The sequence below is a fragment of the Globicephala melas genome, chromosome 10 (assembly GCF_963455315.2).
Source record: "Globicephala melas chromosome 10, mGloMel1.2, whole genome shotgun sequence".
NCBI classification, from domain to species: Eukaryota; Metazoa; Chordata; class Mammalia; order Artiodactyla; family Delphinidae; genus Globicephala; species Globicephala melas.
The window spans coordinates 62,171,508-62,193,240 of record NC_083323.1 but is presented as its reverse complement, the minus strand read 5'-3'; the positions used below and the strand labels follow the sequence as shown (position 1 = coordinate 62,193,240).

At 42.7% G+C, this 21,733-nt stretch overlaps 1 protein-coding gene across 4 annotated transcripts in view; it reads left to right on the top strand.

The window, feature by feature from the left end:
- DIP2B (disco interacting protein 2 homolog B) overlaps positions 1 to 21,733 on the top strand; it is a 235,546-nt gene that overhangs the window by 490 nt on the left and 213,323 nt on the right. The gene's annotated exons all lie outside the window — the stretch shown is intronic.

Genomic DNA, 21,733 nt, shown 5'->3' with positions numbered 1-21,733 from the left:
GCTGCTTCTGTGTTCCCTGCCCCCCAAAACCCGAGACAAAGCTGTGTCCTCCCGCTTCAGGCTTCTGCCCGGGCGCCGGGGCACGGTGGGGGCGGGGCGGGGGTGAGGCCGCCAGCAGGGTGGCTGACAGCTTTCTCCTGTTCTCCTCTACCCTTTTCCAGGGGAGGGCCCTAGCCTGTTTCAGCTCCCCTTCCCCGTCTTCAGAAAAAGAGAAAGACAGGGGAAATCCGCCAGCATTTCTTCTTCCTTCTTTAACAATGCGAGATGCCTCCCTAGTGACAGGAGAGAGATAGAAGCGGGGTGGGCCGTAGAGGGTCCTGGGGAGGCCAGAAGAAGTGGCATTAACACAGAGAGGGACACACAGGGCTGCTTCTAGAACACCTTTGTCATAAGGGTTTTTTTTCCTGGTGCCTGTATTCAGGCTGAATTGTCCGCATCTGATCACCTTTTGCAGTCTTTGAAGAGGGAAGGAGAGAGGTGGCTACCGGTTACAGGCAAATCCTGGCCGGCACCGTCTTTCTTTTGTTAATGGATTGTTACAAGGAGGGTTGGATTGGTATTGAGAATTAAAAGAATGGAATAAGTCGAGCCACTATTATTAGAGAAGTCTCTGGACAACAATGAGAGAAACGTTGCTCTGTTGTGGGCATGTGATCAGGCTTCTTGTGCAGTTGTGATCAGTTCTCCACAAAGTTCCTGTTTTTATCACAGGCTGCCTCTGAGACAAAAGCAGCATTTTCTCCAAGCTTGATGTCAGTACTGTGGTGGTGTCCCCAGAGTTGCATATTCTTATTAAGTTCTTTGCCAAAGGCCCTCTTCGCTAGCATTTTTCAAGTGGATTAAAAATTGTTGGTTGGAAAAGAAGAATGTGATAAGTTCCCAGGAGAGTTCTGACTTTTTGTTTACTTATCAAGGCATTCTCTCTCCCACCCCGCAGTCCTTTACAATGAAAAACCAGAAGTAGATTTGAGTGTTATAAAGCCAGTTGGGCATGGAGGGAAATAATTATTTTTAATAACCCTGTTAGGTTTTCCCAATGTATAGGGAGGTGCTGTTTTCATTTGCACTTAATTATCAGCATATTTTTTTTCAGTTAACCAGTTGGGAAGTTATTCTTTGGCCAGTCCCCAGAATCAGTTGTGGTGGGTGAGTTTGTTTCTGTGAAATGTTTAGGGCATTGCTATCTTGGTTCTGCCTCTCAAAAAACCTCATTCTTCTGGACTAAAGCATTGTCATTCAATCCGTGATGACTTTCATTCAAGTCAGACTTTTAAAAGTTACTTTATAGTATCACATCAGCTATCTTTGATTAGCCAGAAGGAGAGAAGTTTGGCTGGATGTTTGCATCAGAACGAGATTAAAAATAGGAGTTGATTGCTTTTACATGGAGAGGGAAATCCTGGAAGCTCTTTATTCTTGATATATCTGTTTCCAGCTTTTTATCGTTTACTTCTCTGGGTGTTTCTAGAGATGATTCCAAGGAACTATTTCTAGGACTCACACTGATTAGCTCACCTGTGTCTCCTTCAAGAAAGTGTGAAACTCCTGCAAACTGTATTGCCAAGCCTTCAACATTTTTAAGGACAAGTGCATGGTTTGTTTTCTGATGCAGGGTTGTTTTGCTTTGGCGTGTAACTGAGTTTGAATTGGTTTTTTAAAGGTTTATACTACATCATCTTGTATTTCATCTCTTTTAGCGATGGAAAACGGGAAAAAATGTAGTTGAAAAACCTCGGACCTGCAGTGTCAGCATCTTGGCCATCTGTCTGTCTCTCTCGCTTAAAGTACAGAGGATGGTTGACTGGAGGAGTAGGTAGACATTTTTAGGAATTCAAGTGAAGTTGAAACCACCAACAACCCCCAGATCTATAGCATGCTATTTGTGATGTCTGTACCATATTTTGAAGGGACCTTTGTTTGTTTAAAATTTTCTCTACGGTTACTGCTCTGACAAAAGTACTTTTTTCTTCTGGGAAAAAAAAAAAGATGCTTTTAACTATGTGTTCATTGTGTGTTGTTGGCTTTGGTGCACTCATTCCTCCATTTTATTCATTTTTTTAGGTTCAGGCTGTAGTTGGTCCTAATTATAGCGATCGTCTGAGCTGTATGCCGTTAAAGAATTTTCTTTGTGCTCGCCTGTATTTTCAGCTGCAGGCTCTGGTCGCAGATGGGCCAGCTCTGCACCGGAACGCAGGTTGTGCCACCCTGGGCTGATTGCCGCAGAGTGCGTTGCAGAACCCAGTGCTGTGGCTGCTGCTTCATTCAGGCAGGTCACCATGGACTTGGTGCTTAACGCTGCCTGCTTTTGCACCAAAAAGAACAGCCCAGCACTGTCCAGAGAATCATTTAAAATTGAACGGACACCTAATCATAAGCTTTTCTGTAGACTAATTGAATAGGCAGGAGGTTTCTGCAAGTATTCCCATAACTGAAAATTTTTTCATGATTCACATGTATTGTTACATTTATTATGTATTTGGTAATAAGCTCTGTTGTCTGAACTTGAGTCATATGTTTTAGTCAAGTGTATGCACATAAAATAACACTAATGAGGGGAATTTGTTTAAATCTGTCTGATAATTCATTGTGTTTGTGTCATGATCTTATGCATTATGTCGTTTGAGTCTCACTGCAACTTTGTGATTAGGTAGAACAGATGTTATTAACACCTGTTAATAGTTTTTTGTTGTTGTTTTGGTTTAACAGAAGGGAAAACTAAGACTCAGAAAGGTTAAGTATTTTGTCTAAAGTTGCTCACTAGTAAGTGCGTTATCTTAAGCTGACATGTAATTATGGCATCTGTTACCATCAAATGATTTAAATATCTTTACGGTTATTGCACAAGCTATTAACTCTAATTTTTACTCTAAGCAAATGCTACGAAATAGTTGTATGCCACAATTCCAAAGAGTCTTGTTGATTCTCTTTCTGAAATCTCTTTTAAATCTATCTTTCACTTATTTGATTCAGCAGACATTTATTCTCTGCTTACTATGTGCTAGGGATACAGAGGTGAGTATGGTACTGTGTTAGCTTTCAAGGAGCTCTGAGTCCGGTAGGGAAATCACTTAAAAATACCAACAAAACAGTCCATGAGACAAAACAGTCCATGAGGGTTCTGTACAGAAACTGCCTTCTAAGAAAAGAGGAAGCTGTCTGCTTTGTTGTTGTGAAAAAGGAACAGCAGAGAACCTTAAATACAAAACTGGAGGCTGGTAGAGAGGGCTGTGATTTAGCTCGTGAAATTGTCGTAAGTGTGAAGGAAAGAAGGCAGTCTGTGGCAAATTAGAAGGGGTGCAAGTCTTTCAGTGCCTGAAAACAGTCCCAAGATGACAACTGGAAAGGTATTTAAGATAAAATAACGCTTACAGGAAGGGATCCTCCCTTTTCTTGTTTGAACACTTCTCTGACCACAAACACAACAAACCCAGTCACATCCTCCCTTTCTCCTGTCTGTTTCATCACGTATCTCAGAGTCCTCAGAGAGTGGTACAGGTCCACCTTGAAGGTGGAGGGGAAGGAGACAGCTGCTTCCTAGGAGTTGAAGTGAATCCTCTTTAGGAGTTGGGCAGAGGTGGGGGAGTTGAAGCGGAAAAGGGGGAGATGCTGAATTGAGATTGTATTTCACAGTGTTCAAAGTGGGCAATTGGAATTAAGCCACTGGAAGACTGGTAAATCCTTCTTACTTTACCTATAATGGGAAAGTGGGCCACTTCCCCCCAAATATGTAGCATAGTCATTAATTCATAAGAAACACCTTTATCAGAAAATTATGACTAAGCAGTTGTCATTCCTAGTGTTAGGAGTATTAAGGAAAGCAGGTTTGGTTTGAAAAACCAAAACTGGGCATTATCTAAGTGATTTATTCTCTGAAAGTTGCATATCTATATTTTTGGTGGGCTATACCCGCCTTATGTTGGAGCTTATCTTTAGGAATTGCTTGTCAGAGCCTGTGACGCATTCCTTTGAAAATCCTCATAGCGGCAAATTTTAATTCTTTGAGGGTAGAGTTTCATTTTATGGGTTACTTGGTGTCAAGTAGAGAAAAGCTGGTTGATGTTCTTCTGGAGTCCAAACTAGCTGTGAATGAAAAAATTAGCGTGATTATAAATGTGTTTTATTTGTAACTGTCAAAAAATTAGAATGATGCTAAACTGGTTTTGAGGGTAGTTCCAGAAGTGTAGTGACAGACAAATTCACTGGAAGAATGATTCACTTTACTGTAAAGGATAGCGCTTGTTTAGGCACCCTAGTTCTATGTATTTTGAAAAATTAATCTTGTTGTTTGACAGTCCATAACACTGAGCTGGATTTTTTTTTTTTTATAAATTTATTTATGGCTGCGTTGTGTCTTCCTTGCGGTGCGTGGGCTTCTCATTGCGTGGGCTTCTCATTGCGGTGGCTTGAACTGTTTCAGAATTTGGGCTGTAGGTGCGTGGGCTTCAGTAGTTGTGGCACATGGGCTCAGTAGTTGTGGCTCGCAGGCTCTAGAGCTCAGGCTCAGTAGTTGTGGCTCATGGGCTTAGTTGCTCCGCGGCATGTGGGATCTTCCCGGACCAGGGTACGAACCTATGTCCCCTGCTTTGACAGGTGGATTCTTTACCACTGCTCTACCAGGGAAGCCCCTGGAGTTTTGAATGAGAGAAATCTTTAACCCTTCACTCTCAGCCCAGCCCTTGGTGGCTGCTTTCTTTCCTGGCCTTTGTGAGGATTAGCACCTCAGGGTTGAAAGTTCAGATGATTGGCTAAAAACGGCCTTCACATGTATTTGTATTTTAATGATTATAGTTCTTCATGGTTCTCTCTCATGATTAATCAGGAATGGTCTTTGAAACACTCCTTCCTGCTTGTCTGCACCATTTCTCACAGTTCTTTAAGAGTTAGTTGAAGTTCTACCTTTTTTCTAAACCTGCCCCTGAACACTGTGAGCTCTCTTTCTCCAAACCTTATAGCATTTACAGTTTATATCATTTTTGCCAGTCATGGATCTTGTAAATATTTAAATTGTTTTTCATTTCACCTCCATGTAAGCTCCTAAGTCCTTTAAACGACTGCTCAACAATTTCTTTCTTGTATTGTTTTAGGAGTGCAATAAATTTTTGTTCACCTCAGATTTTTTTTTTTTTTTGCGTTATGTGGGCCTCTCACTGTCGTGGCCTCTCTCATTGCGGAGCACAGGCTCCGGACATGCTGGCTCAGCGGCCATGGCTTATGGGCCTAGCCACTCTGCGGCATGTGGGATCTTCCTGGACCAGGGCATGAACCCGTGTCCCCTGCATCGGCAGGTGGACTCTCAACCACTGCGCCACCAGGGAAGCCCACCTCAGATTTTAATTGAAGCAAAGTCTCTGTCTTGGGGATTTGATTTTGGCACAAGGGGTGGGGTTGTATGATCATTTGAGGAGCACGGGTTTTGGCATCTGGTGGGCTTGGGTCCAAGTCCTGGCTGTCACTTAGCCCTGTGACCTTGGATGGACTGCCTAACCTCCCTGGTTTTAGTTCTTCAGTTCTTAAAAAAGGAAGGACAACCTTATTAGAGTTGTAAGGAGGTTTAAAATGAGATCGTAGGAGAACAGCTGAGTGTGGTGTGTGCGTGTAATAAGTGCTTGGTATGTGTAATCTTTATGGTTTCTGATAGTGAATGGATGCATAGTGACTTGGCTGTTTTTAATATCTTGTGTTACTTAGCGGAATATGATTACATATGAAGTGATGAATGGAATCAATTAGTGTAATTCTTTTTTGCAAGTAATACTTGACTCCTCCATCAGTTGCTCCTGTCGGCACCCTCTACCCTAGTTCAGCACGTGTTGTGTCAGTGCAAGCAGTTGACTAGAACAGCACAGAGTAGCTGGTTTGTTTCACGTAGACATCTGGCATGTGTGCATTTCTAAGCCTGTAGGCTCTGGCAAATGGCTCTGAAATTTAAGCATCGTTTCTTAGACTCAAGCATCTTCACGCTATGTATGAAAAGGCACGTGTGGATGCTCAGCCTTCACATGGTTTTTGACTCTTCCTTTTCCCCCATTTGTCCTTCGTGAACAACTCCTTTTGGCTCCTCGTTCAAAAGTTTTCTTGCATCCATTTTTCCTTTAAGTTGCATTTACCACCAGCCTTGTTCAGTCCTCTATCTTTAGACCTAAGGGTCAGCTCTAGATGGATCTTTTATCTTTTAAAAATACTATTTTTATCTAAAGGCGTTGCTACATCCAAGGCTCTGTCGCTCATTGTCTTTATTTTAGTTTTTATTTTTAAAAATATTTATTTATTTATTTATTTTTGGCTGCGTTGGGTCTTCGTTGCTGTGTGCGGGCTTTCTCTAGTTGTGGTGAGCGGGGGCTACTCTTCGTTGTGGTGCGCGGGCATCTCATTGCGGTGGCTTCTCTTGTTGCGGAGCATGGGCTCTAGGTGCGCAGCTTCAGTAGTTGTGGTGTGCGGGCTCAGTTGTTGTGGCTCGCGGGCTGTAGAGCGCAGGCTCAGTACTTGTGGTGCACGGGCTTAGTTGCTCCGCGGCATGTGGGATCTTCCTGGACCAGGGCTCGAACTCGTGTCCCCTTCATTGGCAGGCAGATTCTTAACCACTGCGCCACCAGTGAAGTCTAGTACAACTTTTTTTGGACTATGTCATGAACATTTAAGTAAGACTTTCCGTATATTTGTGTTTATAATGAATAAGTTGCCTTCCCTGGTGGATGCTCTTCTATGAATAAAATATTTTCTGAAAGGCCATTTCTTTGGAATTTTATAGCATGACAGCTGACAGGATCTTTGAATACACAGGTTGGCTTTAGTGGACCTGGAAACTCTAAAGCCGTGTGTAGAATTGTGAGTGTGAGTGCTTATGTGCCTTTTTGGGGAGCAGAGTCTCCAGCTTTCATCAGTTTCTCAAAGAGGACTGTGAAGCGAGAACCAAGTCTGTGTACTACCACTCTTCATTCTTACTAGCCTGTAAGGAACGCCAGACTCCCTCAGCATCCCTCCTCAACACTCACAAACTTACCTATATCAGTTCCCACCCGTATCCTCTTTCCTTCTTTCCTCAGAGGAAGAACTGTCCCCCTCCTGTTCTGCAGTGTGTCCCTGTGACTATGATCTCAGTCCTCATCCCTTCTCCTCTTCTGGGATCTTGGGATCTTACTTTATTGATCCATCTATTCACTTGTAGTCTTTTGTCTTTGTTTTTTCCTCTCATCTTTAGCCTCTCACTTAACACTTGGCTCTTGGCCCCCTCCCTTCAGCCTATAGATACGCTGAAGTTTCTCCCATCTTAAGAAAAGTATCTTCCCGCGATCTTGTATTGGAGCCTATTTGCTTTTGTGTGCTAGCGTTCACTCCCTCTCATAGATCCTAGAAAGTAGAGCCTACATTTCCTTTATTTTGTTTCTTACCTTTGCTCACTCCTTAGTCCGTTGCTTCTGTCTTATCAAGCCTCTGAAAAAAATGTCTCCAAGGCCACCAGTGACTTCTGATTTTAGACTGAAAAGTACCCACATCTTTCTCTGCATCTTTCTCTACAGCATTGGATGCTGTGGACCAATATCTTTATAAACCTCCCTCCTTCCTTAGCTTTTATGGTATAATTTCCTTGCAGCTCCCTACCTATTCCTTCTGCTCTCCCTTGGGCTTCTTTTTCTCTTTCTTCCTCCTGGTGTGGGTGTTCCTGGTATCTGTCATTAGCCTTCATCTCACTTCACAGACACTTGCTGACTGATCTCATCTATGACCAGGGCCTCAGCTGTCAAGGCTGGGAGATGACTCCCTAGTCTGTATCTCTAGCCCTGACTCCTCTCTGCTCCAGACATCCTATTTATTCTCCCCAGACAACTGTAACTTAGTAGGTCCAAAACTGTACTCCTTGTTTCTGCTCCGCAAATACTTGGGGGTCGTCCTTAACTTCTGATGGGTCACTAAGTTCTGTTGATTCTGCTTCTTCCCCTCCATTCCCATTGTTTCAGCCTTTGTTTAAGCTCTTACCATCTTTTGCTGAGACCATTACAGTAGTCTCCTAACTCGTCTGCCTGCCTTCAGTCTCTTCTCTCTTCAGTTCATCCTTCTCTATTCTGTGATGGAATGATCATTCTGAAACACAGATCTAATTGTGTCCTTTTCCCTGTTGAAAAATTTTCACTGGCTTCCCCAATCCACAGGATAAATTCCAGGCATCCTTTGTGTAACAAGACCTGCCTGCCTGCCTTTTTAGCCCCGCTTCCCGCGCCTTCCATGTTTTTGCTGTCTTCTCTAGCCGTGCCAAATGACTTGTATTTCCCTGAATGCATGGTGCTTTTTCACTTCCATTCCTTTGTACACGTTGCCCTTCTCTGAGAAATGCCCACTCGGGCATGTTCTTCCCCTTTTTCTGTCTCTTTAACTTCTGTTCCACTCAATTTCCTGTAAGAAGCCAGCCTTTCCTAAGCTCTCTTAAGAAGTTAAGATCTCTGTATAAGTAGCCATCAATTATTGAGTGCTTATTATGTAACATGCCCTGTGCTTAGCACTTTATGTATCCTGCCTGACCAGTAAGTAGGTGCTGAATAAATTGCTGCTGTTGTTATGGTGATGAGGGAACTGAGCTAGCAAAAAGCAACTGAACCTTGAGTGGAACAAAGGGTGTGCCAGCTCCTGCCCTCACACAGACCTGATCTTTCCCTTTTTCCCTACCAGGAACAGTAACGTTCTGAAGTGAATGGCAAAGGGGAGAGAACACACTTGAATCATTTAGAACTGTTTCTGCTGCTTACTGTATGATCTTGGACAAGTCTTTGAAGTGTGCTTCTAATCCTAACAACTCCTAAAGATAGGTGTGTCATTTCCATTCTGTAGAGACTTGTTAAGGAACGTGAAGCCTGAAAGTAAAGTATGCTGGGGTTGGAACCCACCTCAACTTGGCTCCAAACCCCACGGTGTTACCACACTGCCTCCATCTCCCTGAATCACGTTTCAAGTAATTTCAGCAAAATTCTTTTCCATCTTAACTATTGGGCCCCGCTTTTCTTAGGATACGGCTTCTGTCTTTGGAGTTTGGGAGGTAGGGCTCCCCAGAGAGAAAAGAATGGGAATGTTCTATCCCAAGAGAAATGGATAGCAGTTGGAGTGAGGTTGGTTATTTTTGACCTTGCTTTGCCAGAACCAGCACTCCAACATATATTTGGAGGATTTCATTTATATCAGCTTGACTTCTGGAAGGGTGTGACTTCTTTTTTTCTAAAAAGAGCAAAAGATATTGGGTAAAATCCTTTAAGACTGCGTATCTGTAAAGTAAGAGATAATTTTATGTACTTCTATTTTGATGTGAAATTGATTTTTCTTCCTTGAATTGAGATGGGGTTGATGAGAAGCTGAAAGGGGAAAATCCAGAAGGAGAATATCTTGGATGCCACACAGGACAGCCCTAAATGAAAATGCACAGGTCTGGCATCTTTGAAAGGTCTTTGCTGTGCCCTGGACTTGAGCTTCTGGGCTACAGATAGAGTATTGTTACATTCTGGTTCAGAAAGAGTTTTTTGTTTGCTTTGTTTTTTCCTTAGGATATTTAATGTTTAATTTAAAAATTAATGTTTAAATTAATGTAGATATTTCTGTAAATGACATTTACTTTAGTTGATTTTTCTGGAGTTATTTTTTGTCAAAGAAGAGTGCTCTCATATCTCCTTTTTTTTTCCAGAGGACTCTTGCTTTTAGGGGTAAACTAAAGGAGCTGTAGGATTTTTTTCTTTCTTTTTAAGGACCTTGTTTCAAGGTTATGTTTGGGTTATGTTTCAATTTATTCATAAACTGGAACCTTCTGGGTTTTAATTCAGGTCAGGCATGAATGCATTACAGTGCTGGCCAGTCTTGTCACTGAATCTCCTTTTTTTTTTTTTGCGGTACGCGGGCCTCTCACTGTTGTGGCCTCTCCCGTTGCGGAGCACAGGTTCCGGACGCGCAGGCTCAGCAGCCATGGCTCACGGGCCCAGCCGCTCCGCAGCATGTGGGATCTTCCTGGACCGGGGCACGAACCCGCATCCTCTGCATCGGCAGGCGGACTCTTAACCACTGCGCCACCAGGGAAGCCCTGAATCTCCTTTTTAAAAATGAACCCAGGGGCTTCCCTGGTGGCGCAGTGGTTGAGAATCAGCCTGCCAATGCAGGGGACACAGGTTCGAGCCCTGGTCCGGGAAGATCCCACGTGCCATGGAGCAACTAAGCCCGTGAGCCACAACTACTGAGCCCACGTGCCACAACTACTGAAGCCCGTGCGCCTAGAGCCCATGCTCTGCAACAAGAGGAGCGACCGCAATGAGAAGCCCTCGCCCGCAACAAAGAGTAACCCCTGCTTGGCACAACCAGAGAAAAGCCCACGTGCAGCAGCGAAGACCCAACACAGCCAAAAATATAAAAAATAAAAAATGAAAATGAACCCAGTAGGAATTGTGAGGAGAAGTTTCTGATAGTTTCTTGCATAGTAAATCTGTGACTGAGGCAAGCAGGCTGTCTTAATTTTTTTTTTTTTAATCAAGGTATAATTGACATACAACGTTATATTAGTTTCCAGAGTATGACATAATGATTTGATATTTCTATATGTTGGGAAATGATCACCTCAGTAAATCTCATTAACATCTGTCATCATACATAGTTACAATTTTTTCCTGTCTTAAAATTGTAAAGAGTTGTCATTCTTTTTTTGGCTGCGCTGCATGGCATGCGGGAGCTTAGTTCCCTGACCGGGGGTTGAACTTGTGCCCCCTGCAGTGGAAATGCAGAGTTTTAACCACTGGACCGCTAGGGAAGTCCCAAGAGTTGTTATTCTTACTTTATTGGACTTCCTTTCTGGTTTGGAGAAACTTTCATTTTTAAATTGAATGTGTAGCAAAAGCATTTGTGAGTTTTCCTCCCATGGTTCTTTGCTTATCATTTTCTTCAAGGAGACCAAGGGAAGTCCTAGAAGAGAACTTCCTGTTAAAAGAAAAGACAACGTCCTCATTTGTTGGTTCTCTGAGCTCTAATCTCTAATGTTACTCCTATATTATAGTTATTTTTCAAATGACCTTAAAGCTATTATATGATCATTTGCATAAATATTCTCATCTCCCTTTGTAAGCTGCTTGAGGACAGCACACAGCATCCTTCAGCATAAGTGCTTTTCAGTAATTATTCAGCCAGTGAATGAATCTAGACTCTTGTCATCAGCCTCCTTATCTATTCTTATTTCCTTAGTAGTATCTGACAGACTCTTCTATTACAGTCAGACTGGTTTCCTCACTCTTTTTCCTGACTGGCTCATTCTCATCTCTATGCCTTTGCAGCGACTATTTTCTTTGTCAGGACTACCTTTTCTCCTAGTAAAATTTACCTGTGGTTTCACGGCCTGGTTGATGTCCTTTCATCATGAAACCAACTGACTACTTTAGTCCTTATTAATCTCTTCTATTTTTAAGCTATTCTTGTATTCAGTGACAGTTTAACACTTAACTGACAGCTGTTTATTTGTTTTGTTTATGTTGTTTTTGCCTCCTCAGTTAGACTTCAGAGTTTGTGAGTGTAATGACAAGGTCTTCTACCTTTGGGAACTTGTAAGGTGCTAAACATCAATGTATCAGTAAAGATGTATTGAGCACATTTATTTTCAAGATCTACTGAGAGGGTGAGAGATACGTAGAAGGCAGATACCCTGCTCTCAAGGAGCTTTCAGTCTAGTAACTTCTCAACAAATAGCTGTTTGGGCTTTAAAAATATTAATTTAAAGTAATTGTCTTTTGAGTGAGCACGTAGAAACTATTTTATACTTGAGTGATAAGATAGCATTTAAACAACGCCATTTGAAATGATTCTGGGAAAATGGCAGTTTGAGCACATCTCTGCTGCCCTCTTTTTTAAAACTCAGTTCAAGTAAAAGAACAATTTCAAAGCTTAGAACAAAAATACTAAGAGTTGGAATGGGAACTCATGAAAGTCGAAGGACTTGGAGGATAGATCCAGGAAACCAAAAATGCAGATAACAAGAATTTTAGAAGGAGGAATAAGTAATAGAAGAAAAATTCCCTGAGCCAAAAAAAGATTGCAGATTGAAAAAGACTGAAGATTGAATGAGTTCACTGTGTTCCAGGCAAGATCGATGAGAAAAGGCACAAACCTAGGCATATTCTGATAAAATTCTTGAATTCAATGGTAAAGACAAAAAAAACCCTACAAGTAAGTTCCTAGATAGAAAGATAAAGATTCAGAAGAAAAGAAAAGGTGAGAAACATTCAAAAGAAGATAAAGCTACAAAAGAAAAAGTTAAAACTACCACAAAACAGACTGTTCTCATTTGCATCACTATAGTGTTAGTGTAAGAAGCAGACTATTTAGAGAAAAGGTCCACTCCAAAAATCTTATAGACAGTCTAGATACTATTCACCTTTCAGGGAAAAGAAAGCTCTGTGTGGGTGTGCAAGGATTCACATTATATCACCCATAGACTCTAATCTGGACAGTATACTCTAATCAAACAAATAATATTTCCTCTCCTCCTTCCAAAGTAGGAAGAGGAGAGGAAACAGTGATAGACAATGGACTTTGAAATATATATATGTCATATATTATTGTTACTCTATGTTACATATAATATATATATCAATATAATTACATATATTGAGAGTGATAAGGAATGTGTAATATAAATGCTAAGTAAGGATCTTTGAAATTGAAGACACATATTGAAAGAGAAAACCTTGCTGTCTGAAGGAAATATTCTAAATGATTCCAGCAAAACTTGGACATCGCAGGACAGGGTAGTGTGTGGTGAGTGGGAACTAAAAGCATTCTTTGGTATCATTGAGATGTTGGCAGGGGAAGTATGGCAATGAACTGCCTTTGTGAGGAGAAGAATACTTCATTTATAATAGTGCTAAAAAAATTGTAAAATACTTAAGGGAAAGTATCACAAGAAAGGCACAGGCTCTGTGTGAAGAAAATTGTAAAAGATCAAGGATGATCTGAAAAAAATGGAAATATATACCATGTTCCTGGATGGGAAAACTAAATAGATGTAAATTTAATGGAAATTAATTACAACTCCAGTGGAGAATTCTTTTGGGGGTGGGGAAATAGGTAAAACAATCTGTGTTCAGATAGAAGAATAAATGTTTTAGAATAGCCAAGAATATTTAGGCACAGAATAGTGAGGTGGTCCTTGCTTTACCATGTATTGAAACAGATTCTAAAATGATCATACTCAAAGCAGTGTGGTATCAGCATGTGAATAAGGATGAGCAAACAATAAAGTATCCCAATCCTTGTATATGTAAGAAACATAATTATAAAAACATGAAGGTTTTGCAAGCTTAGACTAGCTTTCTTTCCAATTGTCTCAAATTAACAAAAGATCTTAAAATAAGTTGGCCAGGGCTCCATAGGACATCAGAAATACTGATATTGTATTTATCCTTGATACTCTATTTATCCTGCCAAGAGGAGCACACTGGAACCATTCCTCCTGCAGTGTCTTTCCAGTGCCTCTACAAACAAAGCTTAATATTGTGGCATCTGGCAAAGGAAAAATATTTAAAGGGTTCATCTTAATTTTCACAGAGCAGGCAATGAAGGGGTGATCTGGAGCTGAGAAGCAATAAATTGATAACTGGCACATTCTTGACTCCTCTCTTTTCTTCAATCCAACGGCCCATATCTAGTCCATCAGTAAGTCTTTTTGGTGCTACCTTGAGAAATACCCTCGCATCTGCTTCTCCATCATTGATCACTGCCGATCATCACCTTGCCTCTGTGACCTCATCTGTAGCTTCATAGTGCCTTATCTCGTGTCCCTGCTTTTTTCTCTCTAACCTATTTTCCAAACCTAATTTGTAAAATACAAATTAGATCATGTCGCTTCCCTGCCATTGAATTTCCTTCAGTGGACTTCTGTCTTCTAAATAAAATTCCAGGGACTTCACTGGTGGCACAGTGGCTAAGAATCCACCTGCCAATTCAGGGGACACGGGTTTGATCCCTGGTCCAGGAAGATCCCACATGCCGCGGAGCAACTAACCCTGCGAGCCACAACTGCTGAGCCCGCACACCACAACTACTGAGTCTGTGCTCTAGAGCCCACGAGCCGCAACTACTGAGCCCACGCGCTGCAACAGCTGAAGCCCGCGCGCCTAGAGCCCGTGCTCTGCAACAAGAGAAGCCACCACAATGAGAAGCCCATGCACCGCAACAAAGAGTAGCCTCCACTTGCTGCAACTAGAGAAAGCGTGCGCGCAGCAAGGAAGACCCAATGGAGCCAAAAATAAATAAAATTAAAATTAAAAAAAAAAGTAAAATGTAATTCCAGCTCCTGTTCCATGGTCTACAAGGCCAGCACTCCTGTTCCCCCATCGACTTTGCTTCAGCCACACTGGCTGACTCTTCTTTCCCTCCTTTCTCGTTTCCTCCCTCTCTCCTTTTCTTTTTTCCCTCTCATTCTTTTCCTCTCTTCCTTCTTTCTCTGCCTCCCTCCCTTTCTCTTTTCTTTTCCTTTTTATTTATTTAGCTACTATTTACTGAGTGCCTACTTTATGCCACATAGGTACAGGCAATACGGCAGTGATTAAAATAACAAAACTCCCTGCCCTTAAGGGGCTTACATTCTGTAGGAATAGACAGAAATTAATAAGTAATTTAGATTGCCTGTCAGATGGTAAAAATTTCAGTGGAGAAAAATCATGAAGAGCAATAGAGAATACTTGGGCCGGTCAGTGAATACAATTTAAAGTAGGGAGTCAGGGATGACTTCATCATAAGATGGCACTCGAACAGAAACCTGAGGATGGTGAGGCTTTTTCTCTCCTTTGAACAAACCATGCTTGTTCCTGCCTCCAGACCTTGTTCCTTGCTTTTCTTCTGCTGAGAATGCTCTGCTCCAAGTGCTGTGCTTGGCTGGCAACTTTGCCTCCTTTCTGTCTCAGCTCAAAAGTGACCTTCTCAGAGATGCCTTCCCTGACTGCTGAGTTTAAATGAGCAGCTCCTCCCCACTTTCCCCATCTCATCTTTTTATTTATTTATTTTGAAGTCAAAGTGATTATTTATTTATTTATTTATTTTTGGCTGTGTTGGGTCTTCGTTGCTCTGCGCTGCCTTTCTCTAGTTATGGTGCGCGAGGTTACTCTTCGTTATGGTGCGTGGGCTTCTCATTGTGGTGGCTTCTCTTGTGGAGCACAGGCTCTAGGTGTGAGGGCTTCAGTAGTTGTGGCCAGTGGGCTTCAGTAGTTGTGGCTTGCGGGCTCTAGAGTGCAGACTCAGTAGTTGTGGCACACAGGCTTAGTTGCTCCGTGGCATGTCGGATCTTCCCGGGCCAGGGCTTGAACCCATGTCCCCTGCATTGGCAGGCAGATTCTCAACCGCTGCACCACCAGGGAAGCCCTCATCTTTTTTTTTTTTTTTCTGTTTAAAATTTTCTATTTAATACCACCATTTGAAATGATCTTGTTTGTGTATTTATTATCTGATCCCAGTAAAATGTTAGTTCTGTGAGAGGCCTTGCTGCCTTGCTCCCTGCTGGATGCCAGGACCTAGAATAGAAGACACTCAGTAGACACTTGTTCGCGAATAGATGGACTTTGCAGGGAGAAGATTCCAACAGGATTCCTTAGATGGTGATAGCTTTACAGAGTAAAGAAATGTCGGCTCTGTCCCAGGGCCTCTGCTGGGAAGGGACAGGGACCCCTGTGGAAGCTGGCCAGGGCTGGAACTCAGGGGCCCATGATGTTTCCTGGCATTCGGTTAGTTTCTCATGTTTGTTTTTCCTTCACCTATTTATCTGCACGCTCTGATTTTCCATGTGACTTTTACAGTTGGGTGGTGTGTGACAACTTTCCATTTTATCAGCGGACCTGGCTCTTTGGCCCATACATTTCAGTTCAGCTGATATTTATTATGCAGAAGTGTATAGAAGATGCAGTGCCAAGCCTGGTAGAGCGCTTGCATGAGAGCCAGAGCTGGAGCCAGGCCGCTGAGGACCTCTGCTCCCTGCATGGAGGGACGTCCACTTCTGTGTTGACTTGTACTTGCCTGTGTGTCGATTCCCTTTTCCTCTACCTTGACCAACTGTATTACTCACAGGATCTGATCTGAGGTGTAAGCTCATTGGGTGAGTTTTTCTGTAGAATAGATAGTGTAAGCAACCTCGTTTTGGTTTAACTGGTCAGTCCTGGTTGGGAAAAACTAAATATTTCCCATGTTTGGTTTTTCAACATCTTTTCTTGGCCACATTACATCTTTTCCAAAATGTTGGAAAACCAGGGAAGTGAAATATTTAGCCATATGGTGAGTATTTGGTTTGTTGAACTGTCACACCTTTGGACAGTTTATCGTCGTTTATGCAAATTGTGTGGCCAGCTAGACTTCTGAGGGCATTCATAGGCCGCCCATAATATGTCTGCCTGTATGCATACAACACTTTTATTTTAGGTCCCAATGTTTTCTCTCAGGTGCCTCTTTGAGTACCTGTGTCCAAGATGTTGTTCAGACACTAAATTTATTGTAATTTTACACATAGCATAAATATAATAAAAATCTCAAATATTCCATTTATTTTTCTGTCATCAACTTGAAGTTTATCTTTGTGGCTGAGAAATAGAACTTGTGAAACATCTTAATAATTAATATTATCCTATTTCAGCAAGGGTTGAAAGAAATAGGATTTAGATGATTATCATGTTGAAAACAAGACTAAAGTATTATATGTTTATCAACCAGAGATCACCATTGACAGAAGTAGTAAATTGCTCAGAATTCTGAATTTGATTTGATTATCTTCTAACTTTTCCTTGCAATTGTAGAAAAAAGAGTTTTTCGTTAGAGGTAGGGATTCTTTCCTGCCTTCCCCTCCACCCCCCCGGCCCAGTCAGATTTTTTTTTTTTTTGCGGTACGCGGGCCTCTCACTGTTGCGGCCTCTCCCGTTGTGGAGCACAGGCTCCGGACACGCAGGCTCAGCGGCCATGGCTCACGGGCCCAGCCGCTCCGCGGCATGTGGGATCTTCTCGGACCGGGGCACGAACCCGTGTCCCCTGCATCGGCAGGCGGACTCTCAACCACTGCGCCACCAGGGAAGCCCCCCAGTCAGTTTTAGTTGTCTGTTTCCATATCTATAAAATGTGGTTAAGAATGCTATCAACCTTATAGGGTTGATGTGAGAATTAAGTTAGTTAATACATAAAAATACAGTGATTAGAACAGTGCCCAGCCAGGAAGTCCCTGACAGTAGTTTTTTGCAGAGATAGGATATTGCAAACAGTATGTTTATTGCATAACAAATGCCATAAGGAAGGCATGTACAAATACTGAGGGTGCTCAGGCAAAGGGCGTTCATGTACCTATGTTGTTTCTGGGGAGGAGTATCGCTCAGGCTCAGAGTCATCAGTTGAATAGGAGTTTGGTGGGAGGACAGACCAGGGAGGAGGATAGTTTAGGTTTGGAGAAAGACATGGGTTTGTGAATCACTGGAGTATGTTGGAGGAATTACGATGATTTAGTAGTCATTGCTAGAGCATAAAGAGTAAGCTCAGTAGGTCCAATAAGCCTGGACAGGTGGGTAGGTCTTAGAATCTTAAATTTTATCTCGTAGGTTCTTGCTTCTCAGTAGGAAATGTGCCAGGGTACTCAAAACTGTAGGATAAACATGGTACAAGAATCTTCTTGGGGTATCCATTTAATTGAATTTTGGGGAAATTATTGCTACATTAAAACATGAATATATTATAATACAGGATTTAAAATCCAAGATAAAATATAATTTTAACTTTTTAAATAAAAAAATAATACATTTTGCCTTAGTTGCTGGCTTTTTCAGGCTGTGCCTCTTCTAGACCCTCCATTCCCCCCCCATCACTTTCTTCAGGTGAAAGTTTAAAAAGCACCCATGTAGGTCATGGGGAATCATTGAGGAATTGTAAGCAGGAGTGGATGACATCTGTATTTGGTGGAGATCAGCGTAGAGGAGGATGGTTTCAGGCTCCTGTGTCACACAGTCAAGGGTCACCATTCACATAGAATCCAATGCGAAATACCTTAAGTAGATAAGAACAGGGCAAGAGGGCAAGACAGGACAGGGAGAGTTGTAAGGTGGCTACTGAAATGAGCTGGTGGCCTCTGCAGTGGGATTGGGGAAGTGGGAATGAAAAAAGGTATTTAAGGAGAGAGAATCGATGAGACTCGTGTAGAAGAGGAGAGCGTGTGATGTGTTGGAAGAACCTAAGTTGACGCCTAAGAAACTTAAATTTCTGGCTTAGCATCTTGAGGGAAGGAGGGCACCATTTTCTAGTACAGGGAATAGCAGAAGAACAGTTTGGAGTACGGGAGGAGATAAATTCAGTGTTCCTGAATTGGAGGGGTCTTTGGGCCATGCGGGTGAAGGTGTGTAGCGGGCAGTTGGCTATGTGTGTGTGGAGCTCTTTAGAAAGGCCTGTCCTGATGACACACCTTCAGTTCTCCCGAGTGGCCATCACTGGCAGTGAGGCCCACGGGCATGACTGAGGTGGTCTGAGGGGAGCACAGCAAGTGAGGAGAGGCTAAACAGAGAGCTCTGGAAGTGCTGCCATTTAAGGGGGGAGGCTGAAGGAAAGGAACCTGAGAAACTGTCAGAGGTATGTGTGGCCAAAGAGGGAGGAGAAGAGCAAAGCAGCAGGGAATTTCAAGAAGTGCCTGTCGCTGCAAGAGAGTTTAAGAGTAGACTGGAAATGCCGTCCAGATTTACCCGTGGAGGAGGCCACTGCTGGTGACCTTTGCCTGAGCTGTTTCAGTGGTGCTGGGGGTGGGGACTGCAAACCTGTCCGGAGAGGGTGAGGCATCCAAGGCGGGAGAGGAAGTAGAGGCAGGCTGCCCGCGCTGCTCTTGCGAGCCTGGCTCTGTGAAGTGGAGGAGAGAACAGTAGCTAGGATGCTTATACATTCACCTCCTCTTTCTCTCCCACTGGAAAGTAAGTTGCACGAGGGCAGGAACTTCATTTTATTTACTGCTATATCTCCAGGGTAGAAGAGAGCTCCTGGCACCTAGTAGGTGCTCAATAAATATTTGGTGGCTGAATTAATGAGTTATGTTAAGATGGGAGAGACTTGAGCATGTTCATTTGTAGGGTGGAAGGGTAAGAGGTCTTAGAGAGGAAGGTTTGAAGGTCTAGAGGAGAAAGGATGTGATGGAACATGGTCTCCATGAGTCAGGAAAGTTTGAGATTCCAAGCCCCTCTGGAGTGACTATCCAGGATACCAGGAGTGGCTCCTTTTCTGCTGAAACTGAAGGAAAGGAGGAACGGATGGGAGCAGAGGTAGATGTTTACAGGTGGTGGAGGAGGAAGTTGAGGGAGTTCTCTCCTGATGGTCTTATGAGTATTCTCTGAGTTAAAAATAAATTAAGAATGAGTATCATGTGTGTATCCTTGGAAAACATTTTGTGAAGACATACAAAAAAGCCACCCCTATTTAAGCAGCTGTGCTTATGGGGAGAGTCACAGACAGGTAATTGTAGGCACACACAAGGTTGTGGTCGGTGATATAAAGGGTAGATGAGGTAAGGATGCACCCAGGGGATGAGTAAGAAGGTGAGACAAGAGGTCTCAAGTTTCAGACGGGAATGCAGGGAGTGGCTGGGAGCTGGGAGGAGGGATCCACACACACTGTGCACGCCATTTCACCCTGCCCCAGGAACCTTCTGTCAGTAGGAGACTGTCCTTGGATCATGGGGAAGTGGGAGGAGAGGCAGTGCATGGAGCTTGGTCTTTCCTCTTTGAGATAAAATGAACTGAAACCTGAGGCTTGAGGGAAGTAGAGTCACTCATTGTTAGTAACTCTTCTGGTTCTAACCAGGCTGGTTTTCCAGTGATTTATTTCTGATTCATTTGATAGGAAACTGCTTTCCCAGCTTTTGTCAAACCTGTTATCTGAAATGATTTGTCTGTTTAGAAGCACAGGTAGTAGTGAGAAAGGATATGAGAGTGTCGCAGTGAGTCATGAAGAACAAGACATGACCATATTTATTTACTACATCAGGCTTTAGCTAGAATTAATTTAAAGAATATTGAAGTGTCCATTTTATTTTAATTAGCAATTGTTTAGTAATAAAGTTTCACTTGTTCAGAATTCTCTATTTTCAGTCTATTCGAGTTCAAGACTACTTACTTCTCAGAAACTTTCTGAAAGGGAAACTAGAGTAGTAAGGATGGGTCTTTTAGTCTTCTAGACTTTCATTGAAATTAAATAACCCAGTGAAGCAAATTTTGTTTTTGTCTTTTGCTATTAACCTTAATGGCCATTATTGCAAATCAGTCTCTGATAGCTAAGCAGCATGAGGCAAGTTAGAGTTGAACTTGAGTCCTGGCTACTTCTGTTCTTGGATTTCTCACATGTTAAAACACGTTCCCTATAAAATGAGCAGAGGATCTTTCAGAAAGGGATCTGATTCTAAGAGTTAAAGGGGTTTTGCTTAGAACAAATTGCAAATTCTAATCACTTATTTAACTGCCCTATCAGGGAAGGCAGGTTTATGGTGTAAAAAGCACCTGTCAATTTTTGGAGATGGAGAGCAGTACCTTTTTTTCTCTTGACAGGAGGTGAAATCAGCGGTTGACTAAGACATGCTAATTGGAACTTGGTATCGTCTCAGTTGGCTCAGTACTTAGAATTCATTTTCTCTAAGCCAGTGGTCCCCAGTCTTTCTGGCACCAGGGACTGCTTTCGTGGAAGACAATTTTTCCACAGATGGGGTGGGGGGAGGGTTCAGGTGGAATGGGGGCGATGGGGAGCAGCAGAGGAAGCTTCGCTCGCTCGCCCGCCCCTCACCTCCTGCTTGCGTCCCGGTTCCTAACAGGCCGTGGACCGGAACCAGTCAGCAGCCCGGGGGTTGGGGACCCTTGCTGCAAGCCATCCCAGTTCTGATGGGGAATGGGGGGAAACCCTATGTGCCTCCACCTCATTCCCCCCAATTCTAAGTTTTTTAGCCATTAGTTGAATAGTTAGAACTCCAGTTAGGCCTTTATTTGGGGGAAGAAGAACGACTTTATCAGCATTTGGGGGAGAACCTAGGGGACAAGAGAGTCTTCAGGTCAATTTGGCATCAACAAGCTGAGGACCCGTTTCTCATTTTTACAGAGAACTAAGTTATAGCCAGATCCCTATTTTCCTGGAATTTATGGGGTGTGTGTGTGTGTGTGTGTGTGTGTCTAAGAGAACATGTTGAAGACTTTTGAAAGAGACCTGACGTCTGGACCCTCTTTACAGATTGTCATTTTTGTTGCCTTTTACGGGAATCAACTGGGAAAGCATTCTGAGATGAGGCATGTCAGAGGCAGTGAGTGAGGTAACAGGGAAAAGGTCACTGGGTTCTGGTCCCATATCTGCTATTTCTTTGTGACCTCAGGCAAATCATTTAACCTTTCCTGGCCGCTGGGAGATGAAGTGGCTAGATGAGGGAATCTAGTTCTTTCCAGCTCTTAATTCCTGAGGTGACCTGTGAGTATGGTTTAGGAAAATGTATGAAGAAAAAAATCATATATATATATATATATATATTTTTTTTTTTTCCCTTGGCCGTGACATACCGCGCAGCACGTGGGATCTTAGTTGCCCGACCAGGGATTAAACCTGGATCCCCCCTGCAGTGGAAGCAGAGCCCTAACCACTGGACCGCCAGGGAATTCCTGAGGAAATCCTGTTGATATCTTAAATTCATTAAGACAGTTATCATTTAAAGGAAATCCATGTATAATGAGAATCATCAGTTGCCTAATTTATATTCATTCAG